The sequence below is a fragment of the Nomascus leucogenys genome, chromosome 13 (genome assembly GCF_006542625.1).
Source record: "Nomascus leucogenys isolate Asia chromosome 13, Asia_NLE_v1, whole genome shotgun sequence".
Taxonomy (NCBI): Eukaryota; Metazoa; Chordata; class Mammalia; order Primates; family Hylobatidae; genus Nomascus; species Nomascus leucogenys.
Window position 1 is genome coordinate 83175375 of NC_044393.1, and position 24261 is coordinate 83199635.

The 24261-nt window shown below is 38.6% G+C and overlaps 1 protein-coding gene across 1 annotated transcript in view; it reads left to right on the forward strand.

The window, feature by feature from the left end:
- Positions 1-24261, forward strand: part of LRGUK (leucine rich repeats and guanylate kinase domain containing) — a 139727-nt gene that overhangs the window by 97952 nt on the left and 17514 nt on the right. The gene's annotated exons all lie outside the window — the stretch shown is intronic.

Here is a 24261-nt window from a genome sequence, read left to right on the forward strand (position 1 = left end):
GCAACTTCCTTCCATCTCTTTAATTCAAGTTGCTGAAGGCAGAAGAATCTACCCAGCCCAGTGTGACTTTTCAAGCCATGCTGTGGCGGTCATATTAGCCTGCCTGTGTGGTCACCTGTGGCAGGGCAGAAGGCATGACTTGTGGCTCAGGCTGTGGCTTCTCAGAGGCAGCAGGGGGTAGGGGGGTGCACACTAAACATCTATAAATAAGATGAATTTGTTCCATGATACTGAGAGTAGGAAAGTCATATTTATCCAAAATCAATGAAATCTGGAATTGTTCCCATCCCACCAGGATTTGTGGGAAATAAAATGTCATTAGAAATGGGGATCACTCCGCATATTTGGATTAAGTTCAAGAATCGCGAGGGTTACACCATCCTGGGAAATTGCAGAAGGGCCTCTAGCCTCATAACCACCATGGTTACCGTGGGGATGCTTCTTATCTAAGGCACTAAATCCCATTCTGAGCCAGTGGCCCTGGTATTCTCCATATCCTACCTTTTCCTACTATTAGTAGCTTTTTTCTTTGATTTTTTTCTTTTGTAGAGACAGGGTCTTGACATGTTACATAGGCTAGCCTTGAACTCCTGGCCCCAAGTGATCCTCTCACCTGAGCCTCCCAAAGTGCTGGAATTACAGGCATGAGTCAATGAGCCCAGCTAACTAGTAGGTTTTTTTCTTATACCTACCCCTGAGATCTTGCTATACCTAGGGCAGTGGGTAGAAGTCAACAGGTAAGGCTCCCTCTGCATGAGGAACCTATCACTCTCTGTCCTTTTGGTCCTGGGAAATCCAGCTCTTTCCAGATCAGCCCACAGCTTTCTCTTCTGCCCTTGGTATTCCAGCCTTCTTGGATGGTGTGGCTTGATGCTTCTTGGACTTTCAAATACAACATCAGTTCTTTAATGTCCCCTTGGGACATGGAAATCCAGAGTGCAAACCTTCAGACCACTAAATCCTGTCTGTCTTTATTCCTTAGTGATAAGCCTGCACCCTGACATTCAGAGGCAGCCCATTTCCCAGGTGGGCTGTCCTGATGCACAGCTGGATTCACACTGATAGGCAGAAGCACACACCATTGACTTGCACCCCTCTTCCACTTAATGGGTATTCATGGTTTATTTAAACGTGTTCAGAGATCATGTCCTTTGCAGGAACATGGAGGCCATTATCCTCAGCAAACTGATGCAGGATCAGAAAACCAAGTACCACATATTCTCACTTATAAATGATGAGGACACATGGACACATAGAAGGGAACAACACACACTGGGGTCTATCAGAGGGTGAAGGGTGGGAGGAGGGAGAGGATCAGGAAAAATAACTAATGTGTACTAGGGTTAATAACTGGATGATGAAATAGTCTGTACAACAAACCCCCATGACACAAGTTCACCTAACAAACCTGCACATATACCCCTGAACTTAAAATAAAAGCTAAAAAAAAAAGTCCAATCTAAATATCACCTGTTAGAAAATGTTGGGGCCTAATTAAAGAGAGTGCTGGTCGGCTGGGCGCAGTGGCTCACGCCTGTAATCCCAACACTTTGGGAGGCTGAGGTGGGCAGATCACGAGGTCAAGAGATTGAGACCATCCTGGCCAACATGGTGAAACCCTGTCTCTACTAAAAATACAAAACATTAGTCAGGTATGGTGGCACACGCTTGTGTTCCCAGCTACTTAGGAAGCTGAAGCAGGAGAATCGCTTGAACCCAGGAGGCAGAGGTTGCAGTGAGCAGAGATCTCACCACTGCACTCCAGCCCAGGCAACAAGAGCAAAACTCCATCTCAAAAAAAAAAAAAAAAGTGTTGGTCAAGGGCAATAAGGTACTAAGGGCTGGGGACAGGGGAACAGAACTGGAAAAAAACAAAAACCCACTCTGTGCTCTTAACTGTGCTTCAGCCGTAACATTTTAATATAAAATGAAGACAGTATGGGGAAACCGGAGAGAGGAGAGGATAAAAAGGCAGTGTGAGAGTGGAAGGGGCCACCCTGGTGATGATTGATGGGGGAAAGGACCCAATATCCCAGGCCACCTGTTACTGGAAAGAGTTTCATGAACTTTTACACTAGATTGCTCCTTGCCTGCAGTGCCCCTCCCTGAGAAACTGAGCAGCCCCCATAATTCACAGCATCTGGAACCCAGTGTGGAGCATGTGTTGTGTCCAGTGTCAGCACTGTGGCCTTTACTGATCCCTGATGGTAGTAATTTGCAGAGCCCTGAGGTTCTGGTGCCTTTGCCTCTCAGTGCTAGTAGTTTAGGAGGAAATACAAATGTAACAAGGTAGTTTGATAGAAAGCAAATCAAATTCCCTCAGAACTAACAGATTCACTCTTAAGAAATTAGGGCAAATATAATACTGAATTGCTCTTGTCATATATATGGGTGAATTCACCTAAGATTATGTTTGGTGCCTCATTTTTCCTTTAACGATTATGAATTCAGTGCTCTTGGAATTTGCAAGTATTTATCACATTTTAGGAGATCTCACAGGTTGTTATCCCTTTGCACAGCTGGTACAATGCTGCAAAACAAGCAACATACCTTTTTAAGACCATCATAACAGAAGATTCAGTGAGACATTATGATGTCTGTTAGAGAACATACATTGCCTTTATGCAGCATTTATAATTTAGAAAGAGCTTTTGTGTAGGTTATTTCACATACCCTTCACTGCAACCCTAAGAAGTTGTTGTTTTTTCTCATCTTACCTTCCCAAGGTAAATTTCCATGTCTTTTTGGAACTTTTTAGTGGATGCAAGAAAGTAATTGCAGCTGTCTCTGTCAAAAACCTTTATCTTAAATTATCCAAAAGAAAAAAGGCATTTTTGTGCTTTTTGGTGTCTTAAGTGTACATTTAATGTGTTTATATTTTCTTTTGCAAACTATTATGAGGGCTTTGACAGTGATGGACAAGGTAGAAATTCCCATCTCCAATGTGTGTGTGTGTGTGTGTTGTGTGTGTGTGTGTGTGTGTGTGTGTGTTCTTCTGGTTCTGTTCCTCTGAAGCACCATTCCCACTTATGTTAAAGATTGCATTCTTTCTCTCCTGCTCAAATCCACCTCAAAACTCACTGTGTACATGAGGCCTTCTCTATACTGCCTCTGTAATCTAATATTCTCCTCTTCCCTTGGCCATCACATGCAATGACATGTGTGTGAGCTGTGATTACAAAATAACGAGGCTGGTTTTGTGTGTGTCTTAAGGAAACCAGTCTTATTTCTTGGTAGTCACATATGGCACATGTCATAACTAGCTGGGTAAGTACATGTTTATGTGTATATTTCATCTATGTTCATTTCTATTTCCATTTAACTATTGTCTTCTTGACCCAAGAGGAAAAATGCACTAACATTTGAATAATGTGACAGCCTTGCCATCTACTGGGTGATCTTACAAAAGCCACTTATCTGCTATGAGATGCCATTTCCTCTTCTGTAAAGTACATACAGAGAAATAATAATACCTATCTTACAATGTCATTGTGTTAAAGGCACATGAAACTTCTTTGTAAATGATTGACTACAGAACAAATTGTTGTCGCTATGGCGGTGATAGTAGGCAGGGAGTGAGGAAGGGCTCAGGCCCTCAGCTGTACTTCTTTATATTCAAGAACAGCAGCTCTCCTTTGGGGGATCATCAGCATCCCTGTATCACTAAGAACCTTCAGATACCTGAAAAGTTGTTAATTGGACTTCTGCTTCCACTAAAGGCAGACCTGGTAATTTGGAGTAACCTTCCTGCTGATAACAACTAGAAAATATGGATTAAAAAAATATCTACTTGAAGGGATCAGAGAATAAACAGAAGAGTGAAAGTTTATCTGGCCAGGAATTAGGGGAGGATGATCCTGAGAGGTGAACTTGGTACCAGAGGCCACTTATTCCTATGGACTTCTGCTAATTGAAGTAGACATGGCTGAGGGCTGAATTGACACTTCGAGAGTCTTATGGAACTAGAACAATAACATCAAAGTATGAGGTCCATCAAGGAGGTAAACTTAGTGAACGATGCTTTCTTTAGGTTGGTAACTTAAGGGCTGCAACCTTGGAGTAAAGGTGAACAAAAAGAAGTCAGGACTTCATAGGAGCCACAGTTAAAGTACTCTTATTTCTGAAATTATATTCAAAAGATCCCAGATGTCCCTAGGTCCATGGCGGAAAAAATATATATCAATAATGTTGTAAATACACTGTCTGATGCATAATGAAAAATAACTAGGCACATACGGACATGGGAAAACATGAACTAAAAGTAACAGAATCCCCAGATGATAGAAACAGGCCTACAAGAGCCTTCAGATTTTGGCAGCATTAAATACATATTTTGAAGCCTCCAAGCATTGATGTTATCAAAGCAAGACTTTAATGTGACTGCATTTATAATGGCCAAGATATAAGACAAAAATGAAAATTTCAGCAAAAGTGGAGACAATAAAAAATAACTAAATGGAAATCATAAAACCTGGGGGGAAACAGTAACTGAAATTGATACCCAATTAGACACAGCTAAAGAGAGAATTAATAGGCTGAAAAGTTGATAAGAAAAATAAATCTTAGAAACATAACAAGATGGGAAATACAGTGGAAGAGTGAGTAAGAGACATAAAGCAAATGTGAGAAGTTCTAACATATGTTATTGAATCCTAAAAGGAGAGAAGAAGTGGAACAGAAACAAGATTTGAAGAAATAATGGTTGAAACTTTATGGTCCTGATAAAAGTCATCAAGCCATAGATTAAATAAATCTTAAAAACCCAACTTAGACACATATTTGTTTTGAAATCATATTGTACTAAAATTAAAAACAAAGGGAAACATCCAAAGAGCAGTCATGGGGATAAAATTACTTTCAAAAAAAGTAATAATGATTAGGTTGACAGCTGATTTTCCAAAAGAAATCATGAAAGCCAGAAGACAAAGAGTATCTTTAAGGTGATAAATTATTGCCAACCTAGAATTTTGTACCCAGTGAAGATATCATTCAAAAATGAAGGTGAATTAAAGGTATTTCTAGACAAAGAAACAGAATTCTTCACAGGAAGAATACATGAAAGGAAACAGTAGAGAATTTTCTTTTGGCAGAATGAAAATGATTTCAGATAGAGAGTGTCATAGATAGAGAAAAAAATGAAGAACAAGACAAAGGGTAATACATGAGTAAATCTGAATACATGAGGAAATCTAAAGGGTTGCTGACTACATAAAACAGCAATGGCTTTAACAATACATAGAATTAAAATGTATAAAATTAAAATATGGGGAATGAAGGGAAAAATATAAATGTATTTAACACCACTGAACTGTACATCTGTAAATGGTAGAGATGGTAAATTATATGTGTATATTTTACCTCAATAAAAAATGTTTAATTAAAATATAGAAATTAAAAATAAAACTAAATTTATGACAACAATTATAATAAGTCAAGAAGGGTATAAATGGAGATGAAATGTTCTAGAATCCTTGCATTCGAAGTCTAGGAAGAGGGTAAATGTAATAATATCAGATTATCAGATTCTGATGAGTCAAGAAAACATATTTTAATCTCCAGGATGATACTAAAAGAAGATTAGGAGATGTATTATTTTTAATCTAATTGGGGGAAGGAGTAGAATAATAAATAAATAATTCAACATGGTGTTAGAGGTCATAGCCAGTGCAATAAAGCATAAACAAGAAATAAATAGTGTAAAGCATGAAAATAGTTAATAAGTGCATTTGACAAGATTATTAGAAACATAAAACATATAAAAATAAATGTCTACCTAATAGCAACAATTTTAAATATATTTAATTTTTTAAAAATATATTTTCAGGCCGATTCCAGTGGCCTACATCTGTAATCCCAGCACTTTGGGAGGCTGAGATGAGGGGATCACTTGATGTCAGGAGTTTGAAATCAGCCTGGCTAACATCTCTACTAAAAATACAAAAATTAGCGAGGCGTAGTGGCACACATCTGTAGTCCCAGCTACACAGGAGGCTGAGGCACAAGAATCACCTGAACCTGGGAGACTGGAGGTTGCAGTGAGCTGAGATCGCGCCACTGCGTTCCAGCCTGGGTGACAGAGGGAGACTCCAGCTCAAAAAAAAAAAAAATATATATATATATATATATATATATGTGTGTGTGTGTGTGTGTATATATATATATACATATATATATACATATATACGTGTATGTATATATATACGTGTATATATATACATATATACATATATATGTATATATGTATATGTATATGTATATGTTACTGAACATATACATATGTGTATATATACGTATATATATACGTATGTGTATATATACATATACGTATATATACGTATATATATACACACACACATATATATGTATATATGTATATATACACACATATATATACACATATATACGTGTATATATACATATATGTGTATATATATACGTATATATGTATATATATACATATATATATACGTATATATGTATATACACACACACACATATATACGTATATATGTATATATACACATATACGTATATATATACGTATATATACACATATGTATATGTTCAGTAACATCCAAAGTGTCAAATATTTAAAAACAAATTAATAAAAGGTGTGTAATGCCTCTATTCAGAAAAATGTAAAATATATTTTCTAGAAAAATTAAAGACCTAAAAAGTGGAGAGATAGACCATGTTTATGGATTGCATGGCTCCATATTATACAAATATCTGTTTTCTTCAAATATGTCTATACACTCAAAGCAATCTAGTCAAAAACATTATCACATTTTTGTAGAAATTAATAATCTGATTTTATTATGTATCTGAAAATGCTGGTATCACCACTAAAATAGACAAGTAAAATAAATAACAGCCCAGAACTAGATCCATGCACACATGGCAAGTTGATTTATGAAAAAAGTGACACTGCTGAGCAGCGGGAAAGTGATGCCTTTTGTATAGCATTAATTAGATATAAATAGGAACAAAATTAGATTTAACTCTGATCTCACACCATATATAAAAATTAAGGTAGATTATCTATAAAATGTGAAAAGCAAAATTATAATCAAAAAATAATGTAAGATAATATTTTTATGATCATGGGGTCAAGATTTCTTAAATGTAACACAAAAAGCATTCATTATGAAGGAAAAATCTGAAATATTGCAGTACATTAAAACTAAGATCTCCTGTTAACTGAAAACACAGCGTTAAGGAGGAAAAAAAGACAGACTACAGAGAGTGAGGAGATATTTGCCATAACTATAACCAACAAAGTGTATCCAAAATATATAAAAAACTCCTACAAATTATTAAGAAAAAAATAGGTAACCCATAGGAAAATCCCTTCACAAAATAGTATCCAGATAGCCGATGTTTTTATGAAGAGATATCCAGCCTTATTACTAATCAGGGAAATGCAAAATATAATCGCAATGAGATACTACTATGCATAAACTAAAAGTACTAAAATTATAAAGACTACCAATATGTGGGGCAATGGAAACTCTTACAAGAGAACTGATGGGAAATTAAATTAGTATACCTTGGAAAATAGTTCAGCATTATTTCCTAAAGTTGAACATGCATATACCCTATACCTCAACCATGGTATTCTTGTGTATTTACCCAATAGAAATGAGTGGTTATGTGCACCAAAAGATATGTGCAAAAATGTTTATAGTAGCATTGTTCATAATAGTCCTAAACTAGAAATTCACAGGTCCATCAGCAGTAGAATGGCTATGTAAATTTTTGAATAGTCATATAATAAAATATGTACAGTAATGTAAACCAACAAACTTAACTTCTTGGTTGTATTTCACAAACATACTGTTGAACTAAAGAATTCTAACTCAAAAGAATACATGCTATACATGCCATCTGATTCCATTAATATACAATTTAAAACAGGCAATATTAAACCACAGTATTTAGGGATGCACAGTTAGGTGATAAAACTATAAAGAAGAAGTGGTTACTGTAAAAGTCAGGAGAGTGCTTATCTCCAGAGGGGAAAGATGGTGGTAATAGTTGAAAAGGGTCCTGAGGGACCTGGAGATGCTGGCAATTGTTTGTGAGGTTTAGGAGGCCACCTGGTGAACTGGAATGCGATTTGTTCTGTTCATTAGCCGGACAAGCCGCAGTGAGTTAAGATAACCCACTCTGGGATTGGGTAGGATTTTCTGAGGGCTGTAGTTTGAAAAATTAAGAGTAATCTATAAGGCGAGGATCCAAGGGTGATGCTGAAGCCCAAACCAGCCAGAGTCCAACTTGATGATCTATCTGAAGGATTTGAAGAGAGTGAGGATCCATGGCAGTAGCCCAGATTAGGGGGGAGACCCAGCTTACTACCCCACTGAACATAAATCTGAGAAAAGTGAAATAATGAGTCAAGGGAGGTGTGGCCATGTAAGAAAGAAGTGTCTGTGGTCTGTGATAATTTATTGGCAGATGAGTTCATTCTGTCATTGCTATTGATCAAGCTTAGAAAGAGCCTTTGCTCTCATAGCCATCGTCTCCATTCCCATATTCAAAAGGACCTTCCTTCCGTCTTTTTTCCTTCCTCCCTTCCTTTCTTCTTTCCTTTCTCCCTTCTTTCCTTTCTTCCTTCCTTCCTTCTTTGTTTCCTCCCTCCCTCCCTCCTTCCCTGCCTTCCTTCCTTCTTTCCTTCCTCCCTTCCTTCCTTCCTCCCTTCCTCCCTCCATCCCTCCCTCCTTCCCTTCCTTCTTTCCTTCCTCCCTCCGTTCCTCCCTTCCTCCCTTCCTTCCTCCCATTCTCCCTCTCTTCCTCCCTTTCTCCCTCTCTTCCTTCTTCTCTTCTTATCTTCTTTTTCCCTTCCTTCTTTACTTTCTCTCTCCCTTCCTTCCTTTCATTTTTCTCTTCCTTCCTTCCTCTCTTCCTTCCCTCTTCCTTCCCTTCCTCCCTTCCCATCCTTTCTTCCCTTCTTTTGCCTTCTTCCCATTTCCTCACTTATTTATTTAACTACCCATCCTATATTAGTTGAATTCTTATCATGTATGTAGGATATTGATTTGATTTTTCAATAGGAGCAGACATTTGCTGATCAGACCCTGCTGCAGACACTAGAACAATATGGGCCTGGTCCCTATCCTTATAGAATTAATATGCTAGTAGTGAGATACTCTGGTCTACTTGTACTCATGGGATAAGGTCAGTGTATCCCTAGCCCTCTTACTACTACCTTCTTTCTTTGAGTAGAAAATGGGCTAATGGAATGTGGAAACCCTCAGTATTACTGACTTCCAATATACTGACAGTTGTTTTTAATTTTTTTTTTTTTTTTTTTTTTTTTGAGACAGAGTCTCGCCCTGTCATCCAGGCTGGAGTACAATGGCATGATCTCGGCTCACTGCAACCTCTGCCTCCTGGGTTTGAGTGATTCTCCTGCCTCAGCCTCCTGAGTAGCTGGGATTATGGGCACACGCCACCATACCTGGCTAATTTTTTGTATCTTTAGTAGAGATGGGGTTTCACCATGTTGGCCAGGCTGGCCTCGAACTCCTGACCTCGTGATCCACCCGCCTTGGCCTCCCAAAGGGCTGGGATTACAGGCATAAGCCACCGCACCAGGCCCTTTATTTCCTATTCCTAAGGTCACTGGAGGTTTCCTCTAGAACCTAAATGACTTGTCTTTGTTAGGAAGAAATGCCCAATAATATTATTTTTTTACTCTTCAATCTGAACAAAATCTGCTAACATCACATTTCTTGATTGCTACTCTAATCATTTATAAATATAAAATTCTTTCTATAAATGTGATCATAATTTAATATGAATTTAGATAATTTAATAAAACATCCTATTTACTCCTTTTCTCATTCCTTGCTTATACAATTCTTTGTTGCTTTATTTCTTCTCTCTTCCTATCTTAAATGGTACTTACTTTTCTGAATGACTCCCAAAGCACATTAATTTGAACATCTCTAAGAGAATCATAGAGAACTGTAAATGTAATTTTAATCAGCCTTACTTCTTAAACACTTAAACATTTTTCTTTGCAGGTTTGAGTAAAACAAAGTGCACAGCTCTTTTCTTACTGTTGCAAAAAATATATAACCAACCCTATCAGTGAGAGGTTTTTATTTTTGCAACACTCATGTATAGGTTACAGATGTCTAAGTTCTTGTGTGTTACTTGCCAGATATCGTTATACTTCAGTCTCCATCCCTGATAGTAACCCAATGCTCTTTGCATGGTTGCCTCCCTGGAAAGCATACATGAAGGCTATGCTGACTTAGTTAAAGCTTCTTGCTCTGGATTTGCTATTGTGACTAGGTTTTTCCTTCTAGAAGAAGCTTGACTTCCTTTACCTCCATCATATCTGTTTCTTCAACCAGCTCCTCCAACACCTTTACCCTTGAAGCAGGCCAAGTCACTGAGAGCCAAGTCTCCAGAAACAAAAATTGCTGAATGACCAATTCACTGAGAGACAATTTAGCAAATATATGTGTACAGCAGACAAGGCCAGTACAATCCTGTAAGTACCAACTGTACGAAGGGCAAATGAGAAAGTGGACCTGTGGTGACAAAGTATTAGGCACTTACATCCACCAAGCACCAATTCCTTTCAATACTCTCAGGACCCAGGTCAGCTCAGGGAAGGGGCTGCTTGTCCAAGGATCACACAACTTAGGAATGTCTATTTTGATTTCAGAAGAAAAATGCCTTCTTCTACTCAGGTGCATTTTTTCAGTATTAATACATCAATGTGAATCTTTGTTTTTTTTTGAGATGGAGTCTTGCTCTGTCGCCCAGGCATCAGTGTGAATCTCGAGAGAATACATTTGATTTCCAGTATCTTTGGCCTCTGCTCTTTGTGTCTAATTTGAACTCAGGATCCTCATGGCTCTAAACAAAGCCTGTCCAACCCACAGCCTGCCGGCCACATGTGGTCAAGCTTTGAATGCAGCCCAACACCAATTCATAAACTTTCTTAAAACATTATGAGATTTTTTTTGCAATGTATTTTTTTTTTTAGCTCATCCGCTATTGTTAATGTTCATGTATTTTGTGTGTGGCCCAAGACAATTCTTCTTCCTCCAATGTGGCCCAGGGAAGCCGAAAGATTGGACACCCCTGCTCTAAACTATTTCATTTTCAATATGTCTTTTGTCATAAGAAAGCTTCGGTTAGGTTCATAGGGGTACAGATCAGCATCTCAAAGCTGTTCTCCCGCTCTTCATGAGGCCAATTCCCAATATCCCTTTTTCTAAGCATTATATGCCCCTCAGATACCACAGTCTGCTGCAGTTTCCAGTCTCTTGGCGATGTCACACACTGGTCTTCCTGAAATGAGATGCTCTGCTTTGTTCATAGATGGTTTCCCAGCTTCTAGTGTGGTTGTCTGACCCCTGCGTGGCTTCAATAAATTTTGCTGAACTTGTGAATGAGTAAAAGTGAATGGACAAAGGAATGATTTGTGATGTGCTAGAACCCTTCCTCCAAAGTTTTCCTTTGATTCCTTTCTTCATTGTTGTTTCCAATTGGTAGGTGGGCAGGGAATTGATTATATAATGACTATCTTACTGTATCTCTAGTCCTCCTAAAATTAGCATCATATTCCTTCTCATGATAAATTTGTTCTTCTAAGAATAGATTTATTGTCTGAGCCATTTAATTAAATCTTTGTTTTCCCCCTGCTTCTCTTGTTCCTTTTCAGTCTCCTTTCTCTTTTTCTAATTTCTTGATATTGGAGGATCTCAGGGCTCAGTTCTTTGTCCTTCCCTTTCTTTCTTTTCCCTTCCCTTCTCTCCTTTTTCCTTTTCTTCCTTTCCCTTCCATTATTTCCCTATCTACACTCACTTCTTCCAAAACCGAAATACTGATTGTTGCCCTAAATCTTCCTCTTATTTGATGCCAACTCTATATCTGCAGTTATCAGGCCAAAAACTTTGTGCTCTGTTCTCTCCCAACCCAATATCCAATCTGTCAAAAACTTCTACTGGCCCTACCTTCAAATTATTCTGGAATCCAGAATCTGTCCACTATCCTGGTCTACTCTTCCACTATTTGTCACCTAGATCACGGCAGCCACCTCTTAAGCGGTCTCTTTGGTTCTACCCCTGCCCCTATAGGCTATTTGCAAACACAGAAGACAGAATGATCAATTGCAAACCTAAGTCAGATCATGAGCCCCCTCTGCTCAAATACCTGCAATTGCTTCCATGTTGCTCAGTGTCTTTCAGTTTCCTGCAAAGTCCTCCATGATCTTGTTCCCTTGATGTCTCTGATCTCATTCCTACTACTCCTCTTCCTACCTCAGCTCCACTGACACTGGCAAGTGATTGTACCTCTAACCCACCAGCACTCCTGCCTTAGAGCCATCGCACTAACTATTTCTTCTTTCTGGAACACTCTTTCCCCAGATAACCACATGGCTGACTCCCTTTCCTCCTTCAACTGTCAACTCACATTTTACCACCTCTATGCTGTCTACCTTGAAACCCTAATTTATACTGCAACCTGTATCCCCTACTCTGTGTCCTTCCTTGGCCCTCCATAGCCACTTTTCCCTGCTCTACTTTTTCTTTTTTGAAAATTTCATATCACCCTCTAATGTATTAGGCTATTTGCTTATCTATTATGTTTGTCATTGGTCTCCCCCTGTTAGACTATAAATTCTCCAAAGGCAGAAATCATTGTTACTCTCTGATGTATTCATTATTTTATACAATGCTAGGCACATAGTAGTGCTCAGTTAATACTTGTTGAATGAATGAAGGCATAGGGGGAAGTATAGTTTAGAGCACTGTCACGTGAGCAAGTCACATGTCTTCTCTGAGTCAGTTTTCTTATCTGTAGAGATAATAGTAATCAAGTCCTAGGTTACTGAAAAGATTAAAGGGATTAGTTGACGTCAATTTCCTGGAATATATTAAGTGCTCAGTAAGTGTCAATATTATATTTTTATTTGCTAAATCAAGACAATGCTGGAACAAATGTTATCCGCATAATATCACATTTTTAGTAAGATATTAATAGGTAAGAAGCACAATGACATTTTAATTTTTCCTCAAGTCCCAATCTTCTACCTCATATTTAAGTTCTATGTTATCAAAATACAATATATTTTCTTACCCTTTCTTAAATTATAAAATTAAAAAACAAGGAAAATAAGTGTATAGATTATTATAAGGCAAACCTCCTTGTCACCACTCCCCAACTTGGGACATGGAACTTTTCCAGTCACTCCAGAAGCCCTTCCATGAGCCCCATCCTACTCTCCCTCCTTCCAAAGGTAACCATCATTCTGACTCTGTAGTAACCAATTCCTTATATTCCTTTTTGGTTTTATTGCACAAGTGTGCATCCTTAGATTCTAGTTTAGTCTTGTCTATTTTAAAATAAATAATATATATTTACAGTACCTTTTAATCTACAGGTTCTCCACCCAGCCTTTTCTTTTCTTTACAAGTTCCTGTTAAATGACTCTGTTTAGATTGTAGCATCTCCCACAATTTGGGTTTTGCTAGTTGCATGCTTATGGTGCCATTCATCATGTTCTTCTGCCCCTGAATTTCCTGCAATTGGCAGCTGGATCCAGAAGTTTGTTCAGCAGGGTCTGTTCCTTTAGCAAGGCAGTAAGTAGTGGTATTTATTTTTCATTAAAAGGTAGATAACATCTGTTTTTCTCTTTTTGTGATGTTCTTCTAGCAGAAGTTTCCTACACCCATATGCGCCTATAGGGCCATTCAGATATCCAGCTCTGAAAAGTAAAAACAAGCTTCTTTTCTGAACAGTTTTTCAAGTACTGTTTTCTTTCAGTGACTGGAAGATTTTAACACTAAGAGGATTTGTAGGCAGAAATTTAAAAGAAGCTAGCAGAATAAATTTCTTACACCTACTGTTATTATATTAGCTGTTGTTCAAAACCTAGTTCAATTAATATGCTGGGGATTGAAAACTGATGATTTTGTAATTCTATCATTTCATTTTCTTTTATTAGCTGGAATAATACTATAAAGAGATGCTTCTTTCATCTCTCATCAGTTCTTGTAGGATCAGCAGGCTAAATGCTTTTTTCTTTTTTTGAGACAGTCTCTTACTCTGTCACCCAGGCTGGAGTGCAGTGGCACGATCTTGGCTCACTGCAACCTCCACCTCCCGGGTTCAAGTGATTTTCCTCCCTCAGCCTCCTGAGTAGCTGGGACTACAGGTGCCTGCCAACATGCCCAGCTAATTTTTGTATTTTTAATAAAGACGGTTTCACCATATTGGCTAGGCTGGTCTTGAACTCCTGACCTTGTGATGTGCCTGCCTCAGCCTCCCAAAGTGCTGGGATTACAGGTGTGAACCACCACGCCCAGCTAATGCTTTTTTCAAGATAATGAATTGGCTCCCTTTTATTCTCTGAAGGTGACCAATTAATTTTAAATTATCATTTATGGTCATTATGATCTTCATTTAAGCATATTTGAAGGACACCACCCACCGCATTTTTTATCCTTATTGAAATTCATATTATCTTACCTTTGGCTAATGGAAGTCTTTTCAAGTTGGCATCTGTGTCCTTTAACATGACCTGTGGAGTCTTTCATAGCTGTCTTTCTGTCTGTTATGACAAGATAATCCATGCTTTCTTGTGCTTTCCCTATCCCAGACCTGGAATCAGTCTTTTCTTCAAGAAATCTTGGTTTCTTTAAGTGAGAGATGGTAGTGCAAGAACACATTGTTGTTACCAGAGATGTTCATTACTATTGGGGTGGTTGTCATTTCTAGGTCTTTTATGTGGATAGATAAAATAGCTCGTGAATTCAGTTAATATTTCCAATTCAAATTCAGGACTTTCAAGATTTTTACTTGAGTTTTTTTTCTATTATGTATTTCTCTTTCTTCCACACTGAGAATCCTGATTCTGAAAGACACAGGAGATGATACAATCTCCCATTAAATTACTCCTTTGATTTATTCCACCTTACACACAGAACAGTCTCAGAATAACAATACTAATACCACCAGCACCCATAATGAAAACCAAAAAATAGTTAAAAACATTTTTTACAAATGTTCTCCCCCCCATTATTTATGGATTCATAGCTACACTGTCAAAGCATAGTCATTGAATACTCTCCTTTTGTCTTAGTTCTCAAGTATGTACATACTTAATAATCATCATTAGACCATAGGTCAACACTGCTCTAGTTTTTTGTTGTCTAAGCTTATTCTTTACTAGATACAAGAAGGATTATGGGAACAATATTTCCTGAGTCCTTGTATGTGGATAACAGTGTGTGATACACTTGTACTTTATACTGGAATTGTAGTTTTTATCATTACCCTGTATCCTTGTTTTGTTTATTTTGTCAAGGATGCCTGTTGTTTGTATGTTGAGTCTTCTTTATCTTAAATATTCATCATTTTCTCTTGAGTCCTTTTTTACCTCTATTCATTTCTTTTTTATTCAAAATTTTTTACTCTGCTCACATTCTATTTTTCTTAAACCATTGTTTGTTATGTTTATTCTCTTGTATTTCTTCTAGTTTAGTTTTCATTTCTGAGGTGGGTTTTTTTCTTTATTTCTAATTCTTTCCTGAGTTCTGCCACCTAGTTCATGAGTTTTTAAAATTGTAATTTATCTGTTCCTTGATGTTTTGTGTCATTTTCTTTTTTTTTCTTTTGAAACGGAGTCTTGCTCTGCTGCCCAGGCTGGAGTGCAGTGGCACAATCTCCACTCACTGCAAGCTCTGTCTCCTGGGTTCACGCCATTCTCCTGCCTCAGCCTCCTGAGTAGCTGGGACTACAGACGCCCGCCGCCACGCCCGGCTAATTTTTTTGTATTTTTAATAGAGACAGCATTTCACTGTGTTAGCCAGGACGATCTCGATCTCCTGACCTCGTGATCCGCCTGCCTCAGCCTCCCAAAGTGCTGGGATTACAGGCTTGAGCCACTGTGCCTGACCTGTGTCATTTTCTTAATGTCTTTTAGTTTATTCTGAAGTAGTAGATTGCAGATTTTTTTTTCTGGTTTTATATGAAAGTTTTCATTGTCTGTTAAATGTTACTCTCCTCCTTTTTCTCTCACAATAACTTTGGGATTTCACTAGATACTTTCTGTTGCTCATTTTTAAGTGAAATTAGTTTTCTCAGACTTTTAGAAGGGAGCACAATTCCTTCAAATAGTATCAAAATACATGACAGCTTTCTTCCTGGGATTTCCTGGCTCTGTTCTCCTAGGCCTTCCCTTTCTTTTGTTTCTGTTGGATCCATTCTAATACGTTTTTATTCCACTCCCGTCACCTTCTCTGAGTGTGGAGCCTGTCTTAGCAAGGAGCCCCAGGGGGTCAGTTTCAAGAATTCACAGTTGACCCAGCTCCTTTAGAAGTTCCTATGACTTCTGGAGGTTCCAAGATGGCTGAATAGGAACAGCTCCAGTCTGTAGCTCCCAGCATGAGTGACACAGAAGATGGGTGATTTCTGCATTTCCAACTGAGGTACCAGGTTCACCCCACTGGGGCTTGTCAGACAGTGGGTGCAGCCCACGGAGCAGAGCGAGGCATCGCCTTACCCGGGAAGTGTAAGGGGTCAGGGAATTCCCTTTCCTAGCAAAGAGAAGCCATGACAGATGGTACCTGGAAAATTGGGACACTCCCACGCTAATATTGCACTTTTCCAATGGCCTTAGCAAACGGCACACTAGGAGATTATATCCTGTACCTGGCTCGGAGGGTCCCACTCCGATGGAGCCTCGCTCACTGCTAGCACAGCAGTCTGAGATCGAACTGCAAGGTGGCAGCGAGGCTGGGGGAGGGGCATCCACCATTGCTGAGGCTTGAGTAGGTGAACAAAGAGGCTGGGAAGCTCGAACTGGGTGGAGCCCACTGCAGCTCAAGGAGGCCTGTCTGCCTCTGTAGACTCCACCTGTGGGGGCAGGACATAGCTGAACAAAAGGCAGCAGAAACTTCTGCAGACTTAAATGTCCCTGTCTGACAGCTTTCAAGAGAGTAGTGGTTTTCCCAGCACAGAGTTTGAGATCTGAGAACAGACAGACTGCCTCCTAAAGTGGGTCCCTGACCCCTGAGTAGCCTAACTGGGAGACACCTCCCAGTAGGGGCCAACTGACACCTCATACAGCCGGGTGCCCCTCTGAGACGAAGCTTCCAGAGGAAGGATCAGGCAGCAACATCTGCCGTTCTGCAATATTTGCTGTTCTGCAGCCTCCGCTGGTGATACCCAGGCAAACAGGGTCTGCAGTGAACATCCAGCAAACTCCAACAGACCTGCAGCTGAGGGTTCTGACTGTTAGAAGGAAAACTAACAAAGAGAAAGGACATCCACACCAAAACCCCAACTGTACATCATCATCATCAAAGACCAAAGGTAGATAAAACCACAAAGGTGGGGAGAAACCAGAGCAGAAAAGCTGAAAAATTCTAAAAATCCGAGTGCCTTTTCTCCTCCAAAGGAATGCAGCTCCTACCAGCAACGGAACAAAGCTGGACGGAGAATGACTTTGACGAGAGAAGAAGGCTTCAGACGATCAGTAATAACAAACTTCTCTGAGCTAAAGGAGGATGCTCGAACCCATTGCAAAGAAGCTGAAAACATTGAAGAAAGATTAGACGAATGGCTAACTAGAATACACAGTGTAGAGAAGTTCTTAAATGACCTGATGGAGCTGAAAACCATGGCACAAGAACTATGTGACGCATGCACAAGCTTCAATAGCCGATTTGATCAACTGGAAGGAAGGGTATCAGTGATTGAAGATCAAATGAATGAAATGAAGTGAGAAGAGAAGTTTAGAGAAAAAAAGAGTAAAAAGAAATGAGCAAAGCCTCCAAAAAATATGGGACTATGTGAAAAGACCAAATCTACATCTGATTGGTGTACCTGAAAGTGACGAGGAGAATGGAACCAAGTTGGAAAACACTCTGCAGGCTATTATCCAGGAGAACTTCCCCAACATAGCAAGGCAGGCCAACATTCAAATTCAGGAAATACAGAGAACATCACAAAGATACTCCTCTAGAAGAGCAACTCCAAGACACATAATTGTCAGATTCACCAAATTTGAAATGAAGGAAAAAATGGTAAGGGCAGCCAGAGAGAAAGGTCGGGTTACCCACAAAGGGAAGCCCATCAGAATAACAGTGGATCTCTTGGCAGAAACTCTACAAGCCAGAAGAGAGTGGGGGCCAATATTCAACATTCTTAAAGAAAAGAATTTTCAACCCAGAATTTCATATCCAGCCAAACTAAGATTCACAAGTGAAGGAGAAATAAAATCCTTTACAGACAAACAAATGCTGAGAGGTTTTGTCACCACCAGGCCTGCCTTACAAGAGCTCCTGAAGGAAGCACTAAACATGGAAAGGAACAACCAGTACCAGCCACAGCAAAAACATGCTAAATTGTAAAGACCATCGATGTAGGAAGAAACTGCATCAACTAATGAGCAAGATAACCAGCTAACATCATAATGACAGAATCAAATTCACACATAACAATATTAACCTTAAATGTAAATGGGCTAAATGCTCCAATTAAAAGAAACAGACTGGGAAATTGGTTAAAGAGTCAAGACCCATCAGTGTGCTGTATTCAGGAGACCCGTCTCATGTGCAGAGACACACATAGGCTCAAAATAAAGGGATGGAGGAAGATCTACCAAGCAAATGGAAAACAAACAAAGAAAAAGCAGGGGTTGCAATCTTAGTCTCTGATGAAACAGACTTTAAACCAACAAAGATCAAAAGAGACAAAGAAGGCCATTACATAATGGTAAAAGGATCAATTCAACAAGAAGAGCTAACTGTCCTAAATATATATGCACCCAACACAGGAGCACCCAGATTCATAAAGCAAGTCCTTAGAGACCTACAAAGAGACTTAGACTCCCACACAATAATAATGGGAGACTTTAAAACCCTACTGTCAACATTAGACAGATCAATGAGACAGAAAGTTAACAGGGATATCCAGGAACTGAACTCAGCTCTGCACCAAGCAGACCTAATAGACATCTACAGAACTCTCCACCCCAAATCAACAGAATATACATTCTTCTCAGCACCACATCACACTTATTCCAAAATTGACCACATAGTTGGAAGTAAAGCACTCCTCAGCAGATGTAAAAGAACAGAAATGAAACAAACTGTCTCTCAGACCACAGTGAAATCAAACTAGAACTCAGGATTAAGAAACTCACTCAAAACCACTCAACTATGTGGAAACTGAACAACCTGCTCCTGAATGACTACTGGGTACATAACAAAATGAAAGCAGAAATAAAGATGTTCTTTGAAACCAATGAGAACAAAAACACAACATACCAGAATCTGGGACACATTTAAAGCAGTGTGTAGAGGGAAATTTATAGCACTAAATGCCCACAAGAGAAAGCAGGAAAGATCTCAAATTGACACTCTAACATCACAATTAAAAGAACTAGAGAAGCAAGAGCAAAGACATTCAAAAGCTAGCAGAAGGCAAGAAATAACTAAGATCAGAGCAGAACTGAAGGAAATAGAGACACAAAAAACCCTTCAAAAATCAATGAATCCAGGAGCTGGTTTTTTGAAAAGATCAACAAAATTGATAGATCGCTAGCAAGACTAATAAAGAAGAAAAGAGAGAAGAATCAAATAGATGTGATAAAAAATGAAAACGGGGATATCACCACAGATCCCACAGAAATACAAACTACTATCAGAGAATACTAGAAACATCTCTATGCAAATAAACTAGAAAATTTAGAAGAAATGGATAAATTCCTGGACACATACACCCTCACAAGACTAAACCAGGAAGAAGTTGAATCCCTGAATAGACCAATAAGAGATTCCGAAATTGTGGCAATAATTAATAGCCTACCAACCAAAAAAAGTCCAGGACCAGATGGATTCCCACCCAAATTCTACCAGAGGTACAAAGAGGAGCTGGTACCATTCCTTCTGAAAGTATTCCAATCAATAACAAAAGAGGGAATCCTCTCTAATTCATTTTATGAAGCTAACATCATCCTGATACCAAAGCCTGGCAGAGACACAACAACAAAAAAAGAGAATCTAGACCAATATCCCTGATGAACATTGATGCAAAAATCCTCAATAAAATACTGGCAAACTGAATTCAGCAGCACATCAAAAAGCTTATCCACCACGATCAAGTTGGCTTCAACCCTGAGATAAAAGGCTGGTTCAACATACACAAATCAATAAATGTAATCCATCATATAAACAGAACCAAAGAAAAAAACCACATGATTATCTCAATACATGCAGAAAAGGCCTTCGACAAAATTCAACAGCCCTTCCTGCTAAAAACTCTCAATAAACTAGGTATTGATGGGACATATCTCAAAATAATAAGAGTTATTTATGACAAACCCACAGCCAATATCATACTGAATGGGAAAAAACTGGATGCATTCCCTTTGAAAACTGGCACAAGACAGGGATGCCTTCTCTCACCACTCCTATTCAACATAGTGTTGGAAGTTCTGGCCAGGGCAATCAGGCAAGAGAAAGAAATAAAGCATATCCAATTAGGAAAAGAGGAAGTCAAACTGTCCCTGTTTGCAGATGACATGATTGTATATTTAGAAAACCCCATCGTCTCAGCCCAAAATCTCCTTAAGCTGATAAGCAGCTTCAGCAAGGTCTCAGGATACAAAATCAATGTGCAAAAATCACAAGCATTCCTATACACCAATAACAGACAAATAGCCAAATCATGAGTGAACTCCCATTCACAATTGCTTCAAAGAGAATAAAATACCTAGGAATCCAACTTACAAGGGATGTGAAGGACCTCTTCAGGGAGAACTACAAACCACTGCTCAACAAAATAAAAGAGGACACAAACAAATGGAAGAACATTCCATGCTCTTGGGTAGGAAGAATCAATATCATGAAAATGGCCATACTGCCTAAGGTAATTTATAGATTCAATGCCATCCCCATCAAGCTACCAATGACTTTCTTCTCAGAATTGGAAAAAACTAATTTAAAGTTCATATGGAATCAAAAAAGAGCCCGCATTCCAAGACAATCCTAAGCCAAAAGAACAAAGCTGGAGGCATCATGCTACCTGTCTTCAAACTATACTACAAGGCTACAGCAACCAAAACAGCATGGTACTGGTACCAAAACAGAGATATAGACCAATGGAACATAATAGAGCCCTTGGAAATAACATCACACATCTACAACCATCTGATCTTTGACAAACCTGACAAAAACAAGCAATGGGGCAAGGATTCCCTATTTAATAAATGGTGCTGGGAAAACTGGCTAGTCATATGTAGAAAGCTGAAACTGGATCTCTTCTTTACACCTTATACCAAATTAATTCAAGATGGATTAAAGACTTACATGTTAGACCTAAAACCATAAAAACCCTAGAAGAAAACCTAGGCAATACCATTCAGGACATAGGCATGGGCAAGGACTTCATGACTAAAACACCAAAAGCAATGGCAACAAAGCCAAAATTGACAAATGGGATCTAATTAAACTAAGGAGCTTCTGCATAGCAAAAGAAACTACCATCATAGTGAACAGGCAACCTACAGAATGGGAGAAAATTTTTACAATCTACCCATCTGACAAAGGGCTAATATCCAGAATCTACAAAGAACTTAAACAAATTTACAAGAAAAAAATCAAACAACCCCATCAAAAATTGGGCAAAGAATATGAACAGACACTTCTCAAAAGAAGACATTTATGCAGCCAACAGACACATGAAAACATGCTCATCATTACTGGCCATCAGAAAAATGCAAATCAAAACCACAGTGAGATACCATCTCATACCAGTTAGAATGGTGGTCATTAAAAAGTCAGGAAACAACAGGTGCTGGAGAGGATGTGGAGAAATAGGAACGCTTTTACACTGTTGGTGGGAGTGTAAATTAGTTTAACCATTGTGGAAGACAGTGTGGTGATTCCTCAAGCATCTAGAACTAGAAATACCATTTGACCCAGCCATCCCATTACTGGGCATATACCCAAATGATTATAAATCATGCTGCTATAAAGACACATGCACACGTATGTTTATTGCGGCACTATTCACAATAGCAAAGACTTGGAACCAACCCAAATGTCCAACAATGATAGACTGGATTAAGAAAATGTGGCACATATTCACCACGGAATACTACGCAGCCATAAAAATGATGAATTCGTGTCCTTTGTAGGGACATGGATGAAGCTAGAAACCATCATTCTGAGCAAACTATCCCAAGGACAGAAAATCAAACACTGCATGTTCTCACTCATAGGTGGGAATTGAACAATGAGAACACTTGGACACAGGGTGGGGAACATCACAGGGGTGGGGGGCAGGGGGAGGGACAGCATTAGGAGATATACCTAATGTAAATGACGAGTTAATGGGTGCAGCACACCAACATGGCACATGTATACATATGTAACAAACCTGCACGTTGTGCACATGTACCCTAGAACTTAAAGTATAATAATAAAAACAAACAACAAAAAACAAAACAAAAATAAATAAATAAATAAAAAAGAAGTTCCTATGACTTCTTATACTCAAACACTACTGGAGTGGGAACAACCCCTCTTCTGTTTCAGCTGTGGTTCCCAGATGGCCCTGCTTTGCTTTTCAGTGAATATTTTTCAGCTGTCTTGGCATTCCCCTGTTTCCAGGTCTTTTAGTCACCATGCTGCTTCCTTCAGCTTCCTTCTGCATAGACACTCACGCCATGCAGGTGTTGTGGCTATCATCTGACTTCCTCCTGCATAGATACTGATACCATGCAGGTGTTGTGGTTATGAAAGCCCCACCTGTATTTTGGGGTTTGAGGAGATACCCTGTCACCTGGTTTTGTTGTAAGTTTTTTGACATGTTTTTGATTTTGCTATTTAGTTGCTATGTTTATTTTTATGTGGAATTCCAGAAGATCCAAAAAGTATGCTGCCACTACCACTGTCATCTTCTCAGTTATAATAAAATATAAATTAAGCATAAATAAGGGGAAAAGTAAGGGTGGTATAAAATGAAATCATAGTAGTAAATGGTGTACTATTATAAAGTGATTCCCAGCAAAATAATAAATTCACGGGAGAGTGAATAACAACAAACGCAAAAAATAAAGTTCATTCACAGCAGACTTGGTTAATATATAGTTATTTTATAGTAATGTCAAGCTATTTAGATATATTCATGGAATTATTTAAACCTGTGGATTTTAAATGGTGAAGTGTAAATAGGGTTTGTTCCTTTCTTCTCTCATTACATCCTCCTCTGACTTTCCCAACACAATTTTCTCCTCATCTTGTTTACATAGAAACACAGAGCTCAGGGAAAGAGTAAATGATTTTGGTAATCAAATATCCACCGGAGAGTGTGTTCAGTGAGCCCACGTTAGTGCTCATGTGTCATGGTCTCTAAGGAACAATTTCAAAAGCTTGACCTAGGCTTTTTCAAGCTAGGAACAGTTGACAGCAAATTCTAATCCAGGTTATAAAAAATGGTAAACATTAGTCACTCTTTATATTATCCCCCCCAAATTTATACTGTTGTACGTTAAAGTGGTTTATTGAGGTCCTGCTTTGTGCTAAAGTGTGTGTGCTGTGTGCAGGGATACAGCAGTGACAAAAGGGATTCTGATCTCTCTGGGATATGACTTATTTCCAGAGATGTTAGGTGTGTCAGTCTTGGCATCACTACAGATAAGTTATTGTGATCCAAAAATGTTTTTACAATCACATCAACTTAATGCTTAAAAATTGATTTAAAAAAACTTCCCCTAAAGACACACAGACAAACACTTGAAACTATGCTAGCCCCCAAGGCTAAGACAGGTGATTAATCTGGAGTTGTGGTTTCGCCACCTTTAACTATCGTCTATCCTTTCCCTTGCATGCTTGTTTGTTGTTATTTCTGGTGAAATTTTAAGTGAATGCCAATTTATAGTGGAGCCTGGTAATGACATAAAAATCAAGACAGCAAGGCTTATTTCAGATTAAGTTACTGGAAGCAAAATACATACAATGCAAAGATTAATGTATTTTAAGTGTACTTGCTGTTTAAATAAATACCATTATAAATCCTCTTGTAAGTCTTTTATGTAAAACAAATAATCATTGTTTAATTTATCTTTTCTGTAAATTAAGAATTTTATGTATTAGATTTGCTTTAAGGGAGGAAATTCAGTACCTGGACAGTTTGCTAAATAGGTCATTCTCCATCAGGTGATCTGTGTATCAATTCATCCTCTGTTATTTATAAAACAACGTGTGCCATCTGGGTTTTATT